This window comes from Spinacia oleracea, chromosome 1, assembly GCF_020520425.1.
Source record: "Spinacia oleracea cultivar Varoflay chromosome 1, BTI_SOV_V1, whole genome shotgun sequence".
Classification (NCBI taxonomy): Eukaryota; Viridiplantae; Streptophyta; class Magnoliopsida; order Caryophyllales; family Amaranthaceae; genus Spinacia; species Spinacia oleracea.
The window spans coordinates 20,112,325-20,128,483 of NC_079487.1; the positions used below are offsets into that span (position 1 = coordinate 20,112,325).

Sequence of the window (16,159 nt, forward strand, 5' to 3'; positions counted from 1 at the left end):
TTGTTTAAAATTGAATCATTGGAATTTATTTATTTATTTTGTTATTTTATTCTCATTTAATGGGTATTTTTCTAAATTATTTTGATAAAGATTTTATTAGATTAATTTTCGTTTTATTTTAAATTATGAATTAAAAAAAAACATATTAGATTTGTCCTTATTATTATTACTCAAGTAGGATGACTCCCCTATTGCTCTTCTTGACAAGTGTTATTTCATAAATAAAGTGAGTCATAAACTACCTTCCCTAAAACCATTTGCCAAAGAAGAAAACCAACAAAACCCCTCATTCTCTCTCTTCCTCGCCCGACTCCATCTCCTCCTCTTCTCTTCGGGTGCTCTCTCCTCCTCACTCCACTACAACGTTGCACCACCGCACCGCGCCACTTCTCCTCTGCCTTCTCTTTTCTCCGGTCGCCACTGATGCGGTTGTTGTTGTTGTGTTGTCGCTCCTTCCTCCTCGGTTTCCTCTCCTCACTTGCGGCCGTCGATAGTGGTCATGGTTCCACCAAATACTATTCGCCATTTCTAATTGGTAATCTTTCAAACCTATTCCATTAATTGATTGAGTTGATTTAAATTCCCTATTGAGTAAACCCTAACTTTCTCTTTCACTTTCTCTGGTTCACGCCACTACCCACGGCCCTCTTGTTTTTTCGAGCACCGCCCCTCTCCGTAGGTGTTACAATTGCGTTGGTGATGTTGTCTTGGTGGTGTTGTTGTTGTCGTATTCTTCCTTCTCTGCTTTGTCTGTCTTCCTCAAGTTGCTTCCTCAAGTTGCTGCTGATGTTGCCATTTCAATTGTTGATTTGCTACTGCTCTTATTGTATTCATCCTCTGCTCTCACAATTGCTCTCATGGGTATGATCTCAAGGTCTCTCCTTTATCTATTTCAATTTAGCTCAATTATTCAATTCTAGTTTATCCAATTCAATTGTAATAGTTTTCTTATGGTAACTCGATTATAATAGATCTCCCTTTTGAGGATATATAGATGGTTTAATGAATTGATTGGGAAAGATTTATTTTTTTTTTTTGACATAAGCTAATACAATCAACTAAGGAAAATTACAAAAAGAAAAAAGAGAAGTTGAAGCTGCCTTTGCCAGCACATGGGCCTGCTCAACCCTTGATCTATCCACCTTGTTAATGCAGCACCAGAGAAAGGATTTTCCGATATTTTTAATTTCAGCTATTGTCCAAATGAGTTGAATGTCCATAATCTCTGGCGATCGAAGAAGTTCAACAAGACAATGGGAATCTGTGAAAACTGTAATCCTGTTTAACCCCGCTTGAGAAGCCCAACGCAAACTTAAAAGACAAGCTAAAACCTCAATGTGGAGTGCTGAGATTGTCGTGCCATGTTGCGCTCCCCCTAAAATTCGATCAGTAGAACCTTGAACCCTATCCAAGCACCAACCCATACCTGAATTCTTTGTGTTCTTGAACCAGGAGCCATCGATCACTATAATCGAAATAGAATCTTCTGTTTCTAAACCTGTCAAAATAACTCTAGAGAAACCCGGGGGGTAGGTAGAAACTTCCTCAGGTGGATGAAGAAACCCTAAGTGGAGAGACTGATTTTTAAGCAGTATTGCATGCTCGTCCAACCCTATTTGAATAAGCTTCATAACTGCTGAGGTATTAGAAACTTCACCCCTGAACACTCTTTTGTTCCTAACCAACCATAAGCTCCAAAGAGTACTTACAAAATAAACAATCCGTGGACTATTATTACCATCCTGACGGTGAAACAGTCGGATATAAAACAGAAACCATTCTTGAAAAGACATAGTTTCGTGGATATTTGAATGGATAGCAAGTGACCCATGCCTCCAAACATCACGTGCCATGTAGCAAAAACGAAAAAGATGTTGAGAATCTTCATCTTCTAAGCTACAAACCTCACACCTCGTGGACAATTGGACTCCTCTCCTTACCAGGTTTGCCTTAGTGGCAATCCCATTATGAAGTAGCTTCCATATGAACAACTTCCATTTAGGGAGAAGCTTCAGAGACCATAAGAGTTTGAAAAACTTAACCTCTGAATTAAGCCCATCTTCTCTTGATTCTTCTAATGTTAACATAGCGTAAGCTGACTTAACCGTTAACTGACCTGACTTATGAAATTTCCAATAAAGGAAATCATCCAAGTCCAAAGAAGGTAGCTCCATACCTACTATACTTCTAGCATCCCTAAATTCAAAACTAGAGTTAATCTTCTCGTGGTTCCACCCTCCACCTGAAGGTAGAATAAAATGATGTACTTTCCAGTCTTTTGCCTGTCTCAGGCAAACATTAGAATCAAAAATGGGTGTATTACCATTTACCCATTTATCCCTTCCTGCAACTATGGTTTTACCATTCCCTACTTTCCAAAAGCAACCTCGCAAAATGTGGTTTGAAGCCCTACCTAAACCCCTCATACCCCAAGAAAGTTGACGACCAAGCAGTGAAGCCTTGATTCCAGTTTTAATAGGTTTTAAGAACTTCCTGTCGAACTCTTTGGCCAACAAAGAACTTGGATTTTTATTTAAACGCCAAACTTGCCGCATAAGTAATGCTTTATTCAAGCAAGAAGCACTTCGAACGCCTAAGCCCCCAAGACCTCGAGGTAGCTGTAAGGTACTTCTTTTCACCCAATGTAAACCTGGTCCTTCTTTCCCAACCCAAAAGAACCTGGTAATAATGGAGTCTAGTTTCAATGTGATTGACAATGGTACCTCCATACAACTGAGGACATGGGAAGCCATAGCAAGAAGAACCGAGTTTATCAACACTAGTTTCTGAGATTGAGAGAGGTTGCAAGAATTCCAAGCCGAAATCTTAAATGCAACCTTATCCACAATAAATTGAAAATTGGAAAAAAATTTCCCCTCCAAATCTATCGGTACCCCTAAATGTGTACCCAAATTATCAACCAACTTCATTTTCAAAAGTTCTTTAAAAAGAAGTCGATCCCTTACTGGAGTATTTGGATTTACTTTGAAAAGAGATTTCTGCAAGTTGAGTTGTTGACCTGATATTCCACAGAATCGTTGTAGAATGGAAGCAATTACTCCACAACTCTCTTGTGTAGCATTGAAGAAAAGAAGAGCATCATCCGCGAAGAAAAGATGAGTCAACTGCGGGCTCCCTCTTGAAAGACTAATACCTTTAAACTGTTTAAGATCATTCCCTAGCTGCAACATTCTTGATAAAATATCCATGCAGAAGAGAAACAAAAAGGGGGACAGGGGATCTCCTTGACGAATTCCACAATGAGGCATAAATTTCTCTGAAGTTTGCCCGTTAATTAAGGTTTTATAGGACACCGTAGAGATACATTGATGGATTAGCCTTAACCAATGTTGTGGAAAGACATAACCCCTAAGAACTTGAATAAGAAAGTCCCAGTGCACTCTATCATAGGCCTTACTCATATCGATTTTTAGAGACGCCAGGTAACTTCCACCTCTTCGATGGCAATTAATCTTTTCAATCACCTCATGACTCAACAAAATGTTATCAGCCATGAAACGTCCCGAGATAAAAGCGTGCTGGAAAGGAGAAATGATGGTTGGAAGAATTGACTTTAATCTCATCACCAAACATTTAGACGCACATTTGTAGACCGTGTTACACAAACGTATTGGTCTCAGATGACTTGTGTCCTCTGGCAAATCTCTCTTCGGGATCACAACCAGCAAGTAATTATTCCATTCTTTAAGGAGATAACCTGAAGAGAAGAAACTTCGAACCGCTTCACAAACCGAATGTCCAACTATAACCCAATGTTTTTTGAAGAAAGCTGCTGTGAATCCGTCTGGTCCTGGTGATTTCGAATCCCCCATTGAAAATATAATGTCCTTTATTTCAGAATCCGCAAAATCTTTTTCAAGAAAAGAAATTTGGCTGTTTGAAATCTGAGGCAAGCCTAACTCCCGAATTACCATTTCAACATCCTCATTTATTGGTAGCACATCATTGCTTTTGAATATCTCCTTAAGTGTATTAAGTACCAAGCTTTGAACTTCTTGTTGTCCCTCTACCCAAACTCCGCTTTGATCTTTGAGAGTTAAAATCTCATTCTTTTTCTGCCTCACTTTCACTCTAGAATACATCAGAGATGTTGGAATGTCACCATCTTTGATCCATCTTTCTTTCATACGTTGTCTCCAAAACTGTATTTTAAGAGACGCCTCAGAATAAGAAGCATTAACCTCCTCTATATATTCCTCCGCATGATTCAACGTAACCACTTTTAAACCTGTTGCTGAAAGTTTGTCACTTAAATCTTTCCAGTTAACACCCCAAAATTTTTTGTTTCTAAGGCACCAGGATTTAATTTTAAGTCGAAGCGTAACTAGTTTTCTAGAAAGTAAAAACATAGGAGAACCATGAAATTTCCCTCTCCAAACCTCATCCACTAGCTTACAAATCTCCGCATATTGAAGACACCAATTTTCTATTTGATAAGGGCGGTATTTCTTTAGGGTAGCACACTCATTGTCAAAAATGATTGCCGAATGGTCCGAAGCGATGAAAGGTTGATTAGTAATCTTACTATCCGGGAAACTAATAAACCATTCATTTGACATATAACCTCTATCAAGACGTTCCAAAATAAGGTGGTTTCCTTCTCTCTTATTTGACCAAGTAAAACTTGGTCCCGAAAAAGGAACTTCGTGAAGGTTACTTTGTAGACGAAAAAGATTAAAGGTATCCCAACCATCAATTTCGTTCCGACCTCCTAATTTATCCTCAAAGTATTCTACTTGATTAATATCACCTAGAATTAAACTTATTGGATATAAAGCAAGTATTTGTAATAAACTAACCCAAACATTCTTCCTATCATCTATGGAAGGAGAACCATAAAGGAAAGTCACATAGTACTCAATACCATTAACTTCATTAATTTTACAGACTACATAATTAGGAGAGCTAAGTACACAACTTACATTGAAATTACACCATCCTAATACAAGCAAACCTCCACTACTACCTATCAAATCTACACCACTACAAAAGCTAGGATTAGTGCTCTTACACAATTTTTCAGCACTGGATACAGACATCTTGGTTTCTGACAGAAACAAAAATTTAGGAGATTGAGCACGTATTAGCCAAAATATATATGGTAGCTTAGGAGTTAAAGTGTCATTTAACCCCCTACAATTCCAACAGATAGACTTCACTTAGTGGGAGAAGGCTCAACCTTCGCTTGAGTAACAGAAAAGGAGTGATCTGAAGCAACTGAATGAGAGTTATTGTCTGAGAACTTTGATTTGGATTGAATTGTAATCCCACCCACATTGAACATTCGACCTTTCTTACTAGACACTGGAACACATTGCATTTTCCCCCTCTTCCTTTTACTGGACTTGCAACTTTGAAAAGCCTCAAGTATATCGTGCTGCACCTCGATCTCCAAGTCTTTTGCCATATCCAAATCTGAGATACACTTAGAATGCAACACAACTACATTTTTCTTGGTTGCCCATCTATTAAACCCTCCCTTTAACTCTAGATTTTTAAGCCTAAGCTTCCTTCTCTTATGATACCAATCAGTATCACAAAAAACACGGTGAGAAGGTAAAGCTCTCACAGAACTCCCTTGTTCACTTTCATATCCACCAGACCTTGAACGTTTCTTAGGCCAACTTGCTTCAAACTTAGTTGCTAACTTTGCAGTAATGGATGCAGATGAAGAAATGGAGTTCGAATTAATTATTGTTGGTGTAGATGGATCACTCGAAAGGTCTTCATTGACAGCTTGTATTATTTTCTCAACACCAATCACCCTATCAGCATGGGGAATTATCACTGGAGCTGGAATATTACTCCCCATACCACGAGTTACCATACACTCAGAAAACATACCAGGTTTAGTGTTCATAACTGGGACTGGAGGTGAGTGTATGTATAATCTCCTTGGGCTTGGAATAGAATGAAAAACACCATCATAAAAGATTTTTGGTTTGCCCTCTACAAAATTCTGGGAAGGATCCCTTTGCCTTTGAGATACATGAACATAGGATTGCTCATGATGCACTAGAACTTGTTTTTCCCCAATCTCAGGAACTGTAGAAGGTTCAATCATTACATGATTAACCACCACATGAGCTTCAGAAACCTGCACAGCTGATCTACTACCAGAGTTAGAGACATGATTATGGTTAGGAGGTCTAGATGGTTCTCCCCTTTCAAATACCGCATTCTCTCTACCAAATCTGAAAGCAAAACCATGCTGGAGAGCTGCATTATCTTCAAAAGGTGGAGCAGAAACTCTAAATGTACCCCTACTATTGTTGCTTGAAGAACCAATAAGAGGTATTGGCTCAAGATAATTACGAGCCTGAGAATAATCATCAGCATTCTCATGAAACCGAACTGAACCAGAGAACAATCTACCACCCTGATGAATCATACGCGGATCATAAAATCCATTTTGTCTAGGAGGAGAGTTCCTCACAAAGTGATTACTTATGCTATCATCATCCCCTCCCTCTGAAAAATGTTCTGAAGCAGGATGATAGGAGGCATCAGACTCATTACCAGACCCTTCTAGAGAAGGATTGCTGTTATTATCTCCCCTTAAATTTCCTCCCCCATGACCTCCATTATCAAAATCATCCCCTCCCATATCATCATCACCCCCTCCCCCATTAAATTGGTGAGGATCCACATCCCCAACCCATTGATAACTAAGCAAATTCAACTTAGTATTACGATTAGAAAACCTGTCTGACAGACCTTGAATCACATTGGAATAGAAAGGCTGATGAATAGAACCGTGCATAATAGTAGAGCCTAACGCCTCTAACCTATCAAAATAATCACCAATCTTCCTACTTGCAGCATAATCAGTTAGTAGACAGTTGCTAGTGTAGTGCCCAACCTCCCCACATTTTTTACAAAATTTGAAAACACCTTCGTAACGAAAATCAACCCAAACAGCTTGATCAGAGGATAAGGGTAAGAAACAACCTGGGATAAGAGGATTGGAGAGATCGATAGTCATCAAAGCTCGAATTTCAGGTTCTGGTGGAACATCTTGATTACCACCATCAATTTGTTCTATGATTCCCACATGCTTCAGAGCTTGCACCCCCCATTGATAGTTTAAGAAACGAAGAGGAAGGCCATGAACCTTAACCCAAATCTTTGCTTTATCAAAGTTCAACAGATGAGGCACCACTTGATCATGACCTCGCCTGAACGAAATCAACGAACCATCAATGACAGTTGATTGTATTCGAAGTAGCGCTTCTCTATCCATGAAATTTGTGCACAAAAACACAAAATATAACCCTAATTTCAGAACTTGAATTGGACTTCTTTTAACCCACTGAGAATCAACAACGTGTTGCACCACTGGCAACGGAGGAGAACCTGGACCATAGAATTTTCCTATTACAGAAACATCCCAATGAATTGGAGATCCCAATAGATGCGATACAGGTGGTGAAACCAAAACTCCCATCCTATGGTGTCTCCAATTGATTTGTTGTCCTCTAGGAGGCATAACTTAATTGAAAATAGTAGAAACCAGAATGAAAACAAGGTGAAGAAATTGAGAAGATTACAGAAAAACAGAGGTAATTAATTCAAAGGTTGAAAACTAATTAGATGTTTTATAGGAAAAGGACGAAGAGGAGTATTCAAAAGGGGGAAAAACTAAATGCTATCTGTTATCATGCATGAAGGAACAGGTGGCAGGATTAATTTACCACAGCTTCACACGTAATTAACACAAAACTAATGTTGATTGGGAAGAAATTAGAGAAATTAGGTGAAGGATCTAGATGAAGGAAAACCTAAACCCTAGAACTCACAACAGAGGTGAGAGACGCTCGAGATTTCGAGAGAAATTTTCAGGTGTGTGGTTGTTGTTTTTTTCTAGTACTGCCGGGAAAGATTGATTATGTGATTAAGCAATTGGAAGTTATTATTTTGTTTCCTAAAATGTTTTCTAAATAATAATGTAATTGTAATTTGTTTATTTTCAAATAGATTGCTTTTATAAAACTGTGCTTACAAAGTTAAGTAAATGAAATTTTGTAGAGTTGTATAATTTCAATCACATTCTTCACTTGACAATTCCAATCCGATTTATCAAAACAAATCGAGTTTTATGCTTAGTTTTGAAATATAATTTTGTGATTTAAGATTACTAAAGGAATTCAATCAAGTTTCTAGTTCGATTTGGGTAAGTAGTTTATTGATTTATTGGTTGAGGTGGATTATTGGAGATTGGGGGTTGCATTAAGGAATTAAGCGGGAATTGATGATCGAAGTGTATAGTTCTTAGAGTTCATGTGTTGGAGGTTGAAGGTACACATTGTCCAACTATCTTCGGTATTGAAACTATAATTTGTGTTTTATATATTAAAAAGCATTAGTAGTAGTATGCATTATATGAATGTATGTTTCGAATTGTGATTTGCAAATAACTTTGTTTGTTGATTTGTTTAAATAAAATTATTTGTTGAATTGATTTTATAAAATGGTTTCGATTTGAATTCTTAATTGATGTAATGATATGACATCCGATTTGATTTGCAAAGTAGGAAATGAATTTGGAATTTGAAATGCTTCTGAACTAAGAATTTGCGTTCAAAGAACCGAATCTATCAAGAATACTTGATGTCATGGTTAATTATGGAAAAATGTGAATGAGCCTCAAGGGTTAAGGAATGCCTTCAATAAGGGCTAATCTTGAAAGTGGTACATAAAGGGCGAAGTAAGGTCTCGTAAAGGATATGAGTAAACTCACTTGAGTTCCTAAGATATTAATGTTCAATAAATTATGAGAGGTCTAAGAACTAAGGTTTAGTGTAAGCAATATAAAGATGGAAACGATCTTAAAAGAGTTGGTTTGCTAGGAAGAGTTACATTTTAGTTTTCCGAATTATACTTGTTTTGAGTTTCTTAAAGGACGCATGTTTTGTTAATCAAGGTTTAATAATGAAAGAGTTTTTAACGTGGAATATGAGAAGTTCTAAACTATATTAAGTATAATAAAAATTAAGTTTTTAAATAATCTCTAGCGAGTCATTTCAAAGAGTTGTAATCATTCTTAACAAGCCGCCAAATTTTGGAATTTTCTAAAATATAATCGCATGGTTTTTCTTAATTTATGAACTACAAAAATGTAAACTAGTTTTGGAAAACATTCAAGTGTTTTAATGAACTTAAGAGTTGGAAGGGCAACAACTAAAGACGTTTTAGTTTTGTTTTGAATTCTTTAAATGATAATAGTTGCAAACAAAGGAATCTTTGACAAGTTCTATAAAAGGAATTATTATAAAAAATAACGATATACTCTAAAATAAATAATCAAGTTTTCATATTTTTTTGTAACCTATAACCTATTAGTTGAAATATAACGAGAGGGACATTTCAAAGAATAATAAAGGTATTTTTGTGTATTTGAGTTTTATATAAATATTTATAGAACATATTTCAGGCACACTAAGCTTACATAGTTAAATATCTAACACTTAATACTTATAATTAAATCACACAGCGAGCCTAGTTAATATTTCATTAGTCTCAAATGGAACTATGTTAAAGAATGTCACGTATGAGAGGTCAAATTATGAGTTAGTGGTTTAAGAAGTTTAGTGAAAGAAATAAATCATGAGGAATGTCCATGTCTTAGCAAGATCACTACGATCTGAATAGTGTAAGAGAAAGGTGTCAACGAGTCTTGAGGATGTTAATTAATCGGATTAAGGAATTATTTTGAGAAAGAAACTAATTCATGATTGAGATAATGCAATGATGTAATGAGAACGAATTATTCAAATTTGTATCAAAGTAATTCTGTAGGGGAAAGTAGTCCTGTATGTGTTACGTGGTGCTCACTTGCATCGGTGATGAACAACCTTTTATCGAGCGTGGTGCTCTTTTACATCAGGGCGTGGTGCCCTTAGGACGCGTCCTGAAAGTCTTGCAAGCATATGGTAAACTGGAGGGCGATGGCCCCCACCGTATAGAGACAGTTGGTGTTGGAGTTATACCCCTGTCAGTCTATATTGAAAACTCCAAATTATGTTGCTTCAAAAGAATTAAAGTTCCCATAATTATAATGTGGTCTTTCTTACTATGAATGATCAATTTTTGACCTTAATTATTGGATTGATTGTGTAATGTCAACTAATTGATTTGTTGACCGTTATTACCTTAATTGTTTCCTCCATTTATGGCTAATTGATGACCAATTAATAACCTTCTATTCTTGAATATCTTTTCGGCCTATTTAAAGGCTATTGATTCTTCCTCCAGAGACAGAGAAAATTAACCTCTTCATCCTCTCCGAAAATGAAAACACAAAATCTACCATTGTTCTGGGCATTGTTTAAGGGTGTTCTCAATCTTCGTATCCGTCCACACCGGATATGAAGAGTCGTGTAACCCTGGGGGTTGATTGCCATGAGTCCGTGTGTGTAGCGGGGCAAATTCAACTTTAGGGCAGTGATTGGTGTCACGCCACGACATAATTTAAGATAAGCTATTCTAATTTAATCTACTATTAGTATATCTCCTACAATCTAAAGTTGAATTTATATGTTGTTATTATTATGGCTAATAGTATTGCGTTGAAACGTATTTTGTTAATCGCTGCCGCAAGGAACAAAGCATTTACGGTTGTTGTTTTGTTTAATCGGTATAGTATTCAAGGGTTTGTTAATAATAATAATATAAAAAATGAATATATATATTGACGTATACGTTATTACATTCGGTGCATCTATATTGTGCTGCTAAGATTTCCATAATCTTTGTCAAAGTATATTGCATGTTCCATAATTTTGATTCTTTGGTTCCAAATTTCCAATTGTGCCGTACTAAGTTTTTGGGAATCATAATTTTGATGTAATGCATTTATTAATCTGAACATGGAAGACGAATAATGAATAGTTCAAGACTCGATCAAATTGATAACTGGTGGTTTTACTTCTACAGGGTTCCCAATATCATTTAAGAATTTCAATTTGTTAATTTTTTTTATTTGTTGAAAAAATTAGCAGTTTATGGAGTTATTGCTCGAATTAATGGGATGCTTCAAAAGAAGCACGGTTGCACGCTTGGACGAAATTAGTGGACTGATTTCGTCTAACAACCATATTAATGTATTTAATGAATTTTCTTTCATTTAAGATTATTTTCATAATTTTCTCTCCTTATTTATTCCTTGATTGATGTGTTTTTCCAACCCTTCTGGTTTTTGGGTCATGGTTTTTGATTACTCTATTTTCATAATCTTTTCGGTAAAGTGGAGACACCTTTGCTAATGATACATTTTTTGGTTCATCCATAAGCAAGTTGATTTGATTAACCTTTGTTGGATGGTACATATGCAGTAGTAATCTGGTGATGTTGTTCACTTTTTTTTTTATCATGTAATAATACTACAGGAATAAGAGGAGCATAGTTAAGGCTCTAAACAAAAGGATGTTGGTTCACCAAAATCAAACGATTAGTCAAGTTTACATAGATTGGCTCGTACAAGTTACTGTATAAATGGAGTATTTCCTTATTTTAACTATGCTGTGTCAAAATCTAACTAATTTTCATATAAAATGCAATCTCCATTGCGTGGTATATTCTGTCAACACTTTGTGTTGGTCAATGTGGGGGATTTGTGAGTTAGTACTTGAGGAAAATGGGATACATTTATTAGTAACGGAAATCTAGAATGGGCAATAAGACTAATTCGAAGGATAATATCCTATTAGCAAGTTGTTTATTGCTCTTTATTTTATTATTCTTTTGGATCATGATGGATTAGGAGATGTTTATGTTGGTTTTCTAAAGCAGTATGAGACCTTGGTGTTATTTTCTAATCCTACAATCGATGGATATGGTGTTTTTAAAGTCTTTGCTAAAGCTCATGTCAAGAGTAACCCCGTTAGTTTGGGACTAAAGGGAAATTGAACTATAAGAGTAAAATCACAAGGAGTTTAAATTTTGTTATAATTGTAGAGTGGAATTGTAAATCTACTTCGTATACTTTTATACATATTTTTGTTTCTATACTTGAATCTCGAGGTGTAACTATTTCATGTCAAAGGGCTAGGTGAGACCAATTCAACCTCATTGTTTATGTTTAACGGAAATTAAAAGTCCTACTTGACCAAACACCAAATAAGTGTGTAAACATAAGCTATTATGTTCATCTGTTTGCACAAGGTATTGCATTATCATTTCCTTTGAAATACCTTGTTGAGGTGGATTTATTTTTTTCTTATTTATTTAGCGCAGAAGCAAGTTACATTTATGTCACATGATTAATAAGGTCATGAGGTGTTTTCTAATAGTAAACGAGACTCATATGTTGTATGATGAATTCATGAGTAATATTTTGGCGCTAATTTCTTGAGAGTAACCAATTAAAGTGGACATATGAATGAGTTATGATCTATTGAGACTTGTCAAACCATGAAGGAGCCAAAACACAACCTTTAAAAATTGGGTTGAGATGTGACAAATAAGTTGGTAAAGGTACTACCAAACTAAAATGAATATGTAGTGCTTGATAAAATAACCAATTTCCTATTGAGTGACAATCATTATATAGTATGTTCCTAGCATATTGTTGTTGAAATTTATGTGTTTGGAGGTCTAATTTTTTATGTTTGGTTATCAACTTGAAGTTGCTTATGTGGTAAGCAGAATATGTAGACAATCGTGTGTTGCTGGTGGAGAATATAAAGTGTTCTCACTAATCATTGAAATGTACCTTGGGATGAAGGTCAAACGAGTATGTTTGAGATGTCTATTGGGTTAATAGAAAGTGATAATTCTATTATGGAGTTGAGTGTCCATATCATTGGATTCTACCATAGAAAAGCTTTTGGATGTTAGCTCATTGTGGGGGTAAGGTGATTTTTCTATTTCTCCATATTATTATTTACATATTACTATGTATGTGGGTTGTCACTCTTGTCAGGTACAATGAGTTAATTGGAATATGTGAGATCCATTGTTGGTAAAGTCAACTCCATTAGTTCCATGTGTTTGGCTTACAAGCTATAATTGAGATAGCCTGTAATGTGATTAGAATACATGCTTGAGGCATGGACATTGATCATGGGAAAAAAAAAATGTGATATCGTGTGAAAATGAGAGGAATATTGAGATTCTCTCATCAAAGGCCTTTGTATAAATTATGTGCTGGAGTCAGCATTAAGGAATGGGTATGAAGCCTATGTGGAGTAAATTGTGATTGATACCCGTCTTAGAAATAACTAAGTTCAATGGGTCAAACGAAGTCACAAAAGAACTCAAGTATTGTACTACAACCATTCCTATTAATAATTTAAAGTGATGTAGTACTATTTCTACTGTCATATGTGTAAGGTTGAGCCAAAACTCTTAATAAGTTCATAGCCTTGTGAAGGTGGTTTGTGACAGTACAAACTTGATGAACTTACCTATGTGAATGTGGGGGTTACGCCCAATCCCCTATGAGGTTCCTTAGGCTAGGACCTCTAGAGCGTTCATGAAAAACCAGGCATATGTGGGGCATTGACTTATTAAAGTTCGCGAGAACACTACTTGTTTTGAGAAAAGTTTGGTGCTCTGTTGTGTTACTACAATCCCCATGCAAGGTTCAAGGGTAATTCTACCTTACATGGTTGTATGACATACTAGTATGCACTAGGTATCAATTCAAGTCCACAAGACATTGATACTTGTAAAACTAAGTATCCCTTGCCCAGAACATCTTCTTATAATAAAGCCTATCTTCTTTTGAATCATGTGGGGGAATGTTGGAGTTATACCCCTGTCAGTCTATATTGAAAACTCCAAATTATGTTGCTTCAAAAGAATTAAAGTTCCCATAATTATAATGTGGTCTTTCTTACTATGAATGATCAATTTTTGACCTTAATTATTGGATTGATTGTGTAATGTCAACTAATTGATTTGTTGACCGTTATTACCTTAATTGCTTCCTCCATTTATGGCTAATTGATGACCAATTAATAACCTTCTATTCTTGAATATCTTTTCGGCCTATTTAAAGGCTATTGATTCTTCCTCCAGAGACAGAGAAAATTAACCTCTTCATCCTCTCCGAAAATGAAAACACAAAATCTACCATTGTTCTGGGCATTGTTTAAGGGTGTTCTCAATCTTCGTATCCGTCCACACCGGATATGAAGAGTCGTGTAACCCTGGGGGTTGATTGCCATGAGTCCGTGTGTGTAGCGGGGCAAATTCAACTTTAGGGCAGTGATTGGTGTCACGCCACGACATAATTTAAGATAAGCTATTCTAATTTAATCTACTATTAGTATATCTCCTACAGTTGGTCGTGGTGACCCCTCTCTGTTCGTGTTCACTTTCCCTAAATAAAAACTTATTATGTTTGAATTGAATTGCGTATTTATATATTGGAAACTTTTGTCCAGCGAGTTAGTTTCAAGACTACCTGGTCTAATATGGTTGAATCATAATTTGATCAAGTGATGCAAGTTTATGTTAAGAAACCAGCGTGATTGGTGAATAGATAGCCATGTGAGTATAATTCATTTCTTTCATAAACAAGCATGCTATTTGATGAGCGACATTTATGTCGCTCTTAGCTTAGGATTTTAGTTCATTTCATTAGCATTTTTTTATTATTTTCGCTTAGTTTTATCGTGTTTAGTTCGTTTGTTGCATTTTTGCATTTATCGTCACATTCTCTCGTCTTGCATATATTATAGCCGTTTTCGCTATAATTATGTCTTTTATGCTCAATTTTATAGCGTGGGGTCATTTAGAGTGTTAACGTGCTAAATAATGTGATTTTTGGCTTAGACGATGATTTAAATGGCTTTACGATTTGCGAAAATGTCAAACGAATTAAATATGCGATTTTCCAATTCAATAACGTGTTTTCCGATTTTATTGATATGCTATACGATTTTGTTCAACGTGCAGCACCAACGCAGCCAAGCCACACACGCAGCACTGCCCATAGCTGCTGACCATGGCACCCATCGCAGCATCATCGTAGCAGCACAGTCACAGCAATGCACGAGCTGCCACTGCAACAGCCTTGTGCTCTCTTTAGGCCATCTTTGTAGCAGCTTTGTGCTCACTAACATGGGTTGATGGGATATCTGGATATTCTGATGAGCTTTGAGTGGTTATTGAGAAATTGTCCATTGGGTTGATGCATGAAGTGATTGAATGTTTGTTTAATCTGCATGCTTATCTTGGTAGAGTTATTATGGTGTTTTGATTGATTGCATAAAATTATAGTCTTGCAACAATGAGAAAGTATGACGCCATTTATTTATTGATGTTAGATGGTGTTAATAATAATGATTAATGAAGTTCAATTAAAAGCAGTTAATTTGTATTAACATTTTCTCCAAAGGTACGTTAGGTAATAACTTAGCAAAAACCTTCAAAATCAGTTCAACTTTTAAGCTGGAAGGGTCAAACTTTATAGCCCAGATCCAGAAATCCTGAAAGCCTTACTGCCTTAGTACATACTCCCTCCGTCCCGGAATACTCGACCCGGTTTGACCGGCACAGAGTTTAAGGTACTTGAATTGACTTATTTAATTTAATGGGTAGTAGTTGATAGTGGGGTATTATTTTAATGTAGTTAGTGGGAAATGTGTTAAGAGGTGGGGTTGGGGGAGAGTAGGGGATGAATTTTTAATTATTTTTTGTATGGAGTAGGGGGTATGTGGGTTAATAGGGATGGAGTGAGAAATAATATAATATTGTTGGAATATTTCCATTTTTAGAAACAGGTCAAGTATTAAGGGACGGCCCGATAAGGAAAACAGGTCAAGTATTCCGGGACGGAGGGAGTATATATATCAGGCTAGCTATGTTTTCACTCAAAGAAACAAGATATTGTAGACTTGTAGCTTTATCATATCATCTTCATCTGAAGCAGATTATATATATATCAGCAATAGCATGCATGTGAAGCTGTTTGGTTACATGTTGGCAGATGAGATATTGATCAAGTACAGGAAGGTGCAATTTTGTGACATACTTTTCCTGCAAAGAAGCAAGATGTTGTAGACTTGTAGCTTTATCTTCATCTTCAATTGTCAGCCTATCTTCTGTAATATAAGATTTTAATTAATACTAGGTAGTAAGTATTTCAGTCCTACAGATAAGATAGTACTCCCTCCGTCCCGGAATACTC

The 16,159-nt window shown here is 36.1% G+C and overlaps 1 long non-coding RNA gene across 2 annotated transcripts; it reads left to right on the forward strand.

Moving 5' to 3' along the window:
- The first annotated feature begins 239 nt into the window (after positions 1 to 239).
- Positions 240 to 15,353, forward strand: LOC110777188 (uncharacterized). Of its 2 annotated transcripts, XR_008926372.1 has the most exons (3): positions 244 to 535; positions 680 to 861; positions 14,926 to 15,353. It is a non-coding gene; the product is annotated as an uncharacterized lncRNA (long non-coding RNA). The 2 variants fall into 2 exon arrangements; XR_008926371.1 differs by having other exon boundaries at positions 240 to 861.
- The last annotated feature ends 806 nt before the right edge of the window (positions 15,354 to 16,159 follow it).